Source organism: Loxodonta africana, chromosome 13 (assembly GCF_030014295.1).
Source record: "Loxodonta africana isolate mLoxAfr1 chromosome 13, mLoxAfr1.hap2, whole genome shotgun sequence".
Classification (NCBI taxonomy): domain Eukaryota; kingdom Metazoa; phylum Chordata; class Mammalia; order Proboscidea; family Elephantidae; genus Loxodonta; species Loxodonta africana.
Window position 1 is genome coordinate 30,512,147 of NC_087354.1, and position 5,009 is coordinate 30,517,155.

Genomic DNA, 5,009 nt, shown 5'->3' on the forward strand with positions numbered 1-5,009 from the left:
ACTGCTCTTTTGGCTTGCTTTCCAGATTCCAGAGCTGCTAGGGCCTCCCTGTCCTCTGAATTCCTGACCCCCAGGTCCTCTGAACGTGAGAACTTTGTTCCCTGGGTTGTCACACCAGGGTTTATTTCCACCATGACTTCCACAGCTGCTACCTGAGGATGAGCTGGTGTGGGATTCTAGAAGCCTGAGTAGTTGCCTTGATCCAAGTTTCTATTACTGTCTAGGGTCAGTTCCACCTGGCCCCTGAGCTGCTGCGGCTACTGTCGCCACTACTGATGCTCCACAGCGAGCTAGTACTCCCCTCAGAGTTGTTGGTGCTTCCCCCTGAGCCAGAGGATGAGGGGTTGGTGCACTAAACATTCTGGTTGCCACTGCTCTCTCTCTCACTGAGTCATCACCAGGCTGGGCCATAGATCCCAAAGTTGAATGACCCTCCATTGCCTCCTCAACCCCAGGAGCCGCTCTGAGAGTTGGTTCCTGGGCCATAGACACCCCACTGAGCCGCTGGGGTGTCCATGGCCCAGGGAGTCCCTGGATCTCCAGGATTGCCCTGGCTATGGCCTCTGAGGCCACCCTGAGAGCCAGAGATGCCAGAAGCTCCAGATGGAGGGTGTCATTGCTGCTGGGGACAGTTGCCAGTAGCTGTGGGCAGCATCTATTCCATGTCAGATGATATCCTCAGCCTGTCTGCCAGCCTCACTCCCACTGCTTCCGTGGCCTCATATTGATGGCCTTGCCAACCTTGTAGCCAGTGGCATCTCCCACCCCAGGGCCCATAGCCTTCCTGACTCCAGAGCTGGTCACCTCTCTAGTCCCTTGCCCAATGGCCTCCCCGTCTCCATGGCTAATGACATCTACCATCCCATGTCCAGTGATTTCCCCAAGGTTTGCTCCAGCACTCTCCCCACCACGCAGCAGTAGGCCAGCCTTCCTGTTGCCCAGGCACAGGACGAGCAGGAGGCAGGCCAGGGACCCCCATAACTTCATTTCAGCCTTGCTCCTTCTCATTCTCCTGAGTGTCTTCCCCTTCTTCCCACCTAAGTTTACCTCTTTCTGCCCTTTCTCTTCCTCTGCCTCTGTGCGCCCTCCTCCATTTTCTCCTTCCTTCTGACCTCTCATTCCTCCCTCTCTCTGAGTCTGCAGCCTCCTCTCTGTTCCCAGATTCCCCAGCTTCCCTCACATTGATTTTTTTTTTTACTTACAAATTTGAAAATTTCTTTGTTGCTTTCCGTAAGGGATACATGAACTTATACTTTCATAAATAAAGCATACATGTCCACGTAGCTGTATCCTTAATAATATTATATTTTTGAGAAGTTTTGACGGCCTAGTTGGATTTCACTCCGGGAAGAGTAGAGGAAGATGTCTTTTAATTTGCAATCAGATCTAGGATAGGTTTATGATACAAAAATAGAGATTTTCCTTCTTTGTAACCAGTTGTCATTGAGTCAATTCTGATTCATGGTGACCCCACTCATGTACGTCAGATTAGAATCTCTCATGTTGATTTTTTTTTTTTTAGCACTTTTTTTTGACATGATTGAAACACTGGTGACGCAGTGGTTGAGAGCTACGGCAAGTAAGGCTGCTAACCCAAAGGCCGGCAGTTCGAATCCACCAGGCACTCCTTGGAAACCTATGGGTTAGTCCTAATCTGTCCCAAAGGGGCACTATGAGCCAGAATCGACTTGACAGCAATGGGTTTAGTGGTATCATTTACTTTGGTCAAGCTGTGCTCATACCCCATATTTGGTGCTACTTTTCCCATCACCAAAAGAGAGTGAATCCCCCTCCCCCAAACCCATCTCTGGTAACCACCAATGAACATTGGTCTCTGTATATTGTATGGTTGCGTAGTATTCCGTTGTATGCACGTACCTCATTATGCTTATCCGTTCATTCCTTGATGGACTCTTACTTAGGTTTTTTTTTTTTTTTTTTGCTATTGTGACTAATGCTGCAATGAACATAGGTATGCATGTCTGTCCATGTCTCTTATATTAGATCTCTAGGATATATACCTAGGAGTAGGATTGCTGGACCATAAAGTATTTCTATTTCCAGTTTTTTGAGGACGCGCCATAGTGGTTGTACCATTTTATAGTCCCAACAGCAATGAATAAGGGTTCCAATTTTCCCATATTCTCATCGACATTTGTTGTTGTCTTTTTTTTTCTTAATGACTAACAATCATGAACATCTTTTCATATGTTTGTTAGCTGTTTGGGTGTCCTCTTGGGTGAAGCCTCAGTTCCCTCACATTTGCTGTTGATGTACCCTGATTTCAGGTATGTTAAAACATGAAAAACAATCTGTACCCAAGAATTGATAAAGTTATTTTGTAACCTCCATTTTTTAATTAGTAATTCGCAGGCACTTTTCTCTGCCTTTTAATATTGTTCTACAAGCCATTTTTCAATCACAGTCCATTCCCTGTGGAATCAGATAAGTCTGCTTATTGTTCTGGCTTTATCGCTCACAAGCTGTGTCACCTTCAGCAAGTTATGTAAACTCTCTGGGTCTCGACTCTCATTAAAATGGGGAGGGCCTGGGTCTTAAACTGAGTTGGGTACTTAATTGAATCTCAATTCAAAATTAATAAGTGATTTAGAAGCTTTACATCAACTGAAAGAGTGGATCATTAACTCCAGAACAGCCTTATTTGTTCATTAAAATCTCCTAAAGACCCAGGATAGGGTACATTTTGTGAGTTCGTGGCTTTATTGTATGTGACTTAGAACAATAAAATTACAACAGAACAAATGCCCTGTGGTGGCTGAAAACTAAAATCAGGGTTGGCTGCAGTGGAGGATGGAGGATGGCAACAGAACCACTTAATCAAATCCTCTTACCAAATTACCACTTTATTCTTTATCAGTAAGTAAAGCTAGTGGTTAAGAAAGGACTCTAACTTTATCCTAGGTGGTTACCTTGAGGGAAGAGTTGCTTAACTTCTCTGCAGCTTACCTAAAAAAAAAAAAATCATCTGTAAAATGGGTAAAGTAATAATTTGGTACCAACCTCACAGTGATGTTGTGAAGATTAAATGAGTACTTACTGGAGGAAGAACAAAGCAAGTGATAAGTGATCAATAATGGCCACCTGCAGTACAGTAAATTACTTAATATGACCTTTCTAGCCCTAGTCTTTGTGACTCTCACACAGTGATTTGGTGGAAGTATGCAAATAAGTTGTATGGAACCCATGATGGTTAAGGTTATGTGTCAAATTGTCTGGGCCATGATTTTCAGCGGTTTGACAATTATGTATTGATGTAATTTGGAAGTTAGGTAATGATGTCATCATCCTTCACTTTGTGATCTGATGTGATTATCCTCCATTTTGTAGTGTGTTATAAATCCTAGCCTCTATGCCTGTGGTTATGGTTCCATTTGGGATTGAGTTGTCTGTTACATTAATGAGGCAAGATTAGTGTGGATGTTCTTGAGTCACTGCCTTACTACTCACCTTACTCCAGTCACCACTGTTACCACCCTTATTCAAGTCATGCCCTTACCTGAGTCACATCTTTTATCTTACAAGAGATAAAAGGAGAGAGAAGGGAGCAGAGAGAGGAGACCCACTACCACCAAGAAGAAGAGCTAGCAGTGGAGCATTCCCTTTGGACTCAGGATTCCTGCACTGAGAACCTCCTAGACCCAGGAGACAGAGAACTGTAATGCTGGAGACCATGAAAGATGGCAAGAAGAGGCAGCAAGCACAGCAGAGAACCAGCAGCAACAGAACTAGGAGACCAGCACAAGATGGCGCAGTGGGTTTTCCAGCCTACGGAGCAAGGCAGCTACAGTGAGTGTGCTAACCCATGGAACCAGAGAGCTTTGCACCTTCAGGCCGAGGCTTACTAGTGGAGTAGGGTGCCCCTGGGCACTTATCGGAGGAGCTAAAGGGATTTGTAACACTTGCCTGAACAGTGCAGAGGTCAGGCCCAGGTGCCGAGGGCCAGAGAGAGATGACTGCCTGCCGGCACGCCTGAAAAGAGGCTATCCTGATTGAAGAACTGTATCCCAAGTTGTTTCTGATTCTTAATTGTAACCTGCTGCTTCCATAGTAAACCCCATAGTCATGAGTACTGAGTTCTGTGTAGCCATTGCAGCAAATTATTGAGCCCAGCGTAGAAGTAGAGAGATTGGTATAAAGTTTGCAGAGAAAAGATGTGTCTGACCTCCCATTCATAGGAATCAGCCTTGGGCTGTTGATGCTGGTAAAGACTCTTTCTCCCCCTCCTAAAGTTAGACAAGCTCAGACACTGCCGCCATACCATTTTTATACCACCGTTATCCTCACCCTTGATGGGTTGTAGACCGGTAAGATTTGGACATGTGTGAGGCAGCTGCCTTAGATACTGCCATGGTAAGACTGAAATGCTGGGGTGGGACATGGGCCCTCTTCACCTGGGGTAGCTGAAGGATACTGAAAACCAAGTAAAGTTGCTATAGACAAACTTCCTGAAATCGGTTTGTCCAGTGAGGTGTTGGTAAACATTTAACAATGAGCTCTGTAGGGGGGAGGGCTTGATTTGTAGTGTTTGCTGCTTTGCATGGTATAAATACTTCCAGCATGGCCAATTCCAAGCTAGTAACATGATATCACTGAAGGGAGTTGTATAGTATTTCCACTACACAGTATTTTCTACCATAAAGATCCAACAGACATAAATACCCTCAGGAACATAGATACTAGTAAAATGCAGTAAAATAATTAGAAAGTGTTGAGTTTGAGTCTGTTAATATAATTTTACATGCAATATAATTTATTTATATAAATTATAGGAGCCCTGGTGGCACAGTGGTTAAGGGCTCAGCTGCTAACTGAAAGGTAGCCGATTCAAACCCACCAGCCACTTCTTGAGAGAAAGATGTGGTGGCTTGCCTCCGTAAAGATTTACAGCCTTGAAAACCTTATGAGGCAGTTCTATTCTGTCTGATAGGTTTGCTATGAGTCAGAATTAACTCGACGGCATTTTTTTCTTTATATAAATTATAATATAG

The 5,009-nt window shown here is 44.4% G+C and overlaps 1 pseudogene; it reads right to left on the reverse strand.

Annotated features, from left to right (window-relative positions):
- LOC100661924 (dermokine-like) lies at positions 1-1,254 on the reverse strand (annotated as a pseudogene).
- Positions 1,255-5,009: the final 3,755 nt, after the last annotated feature.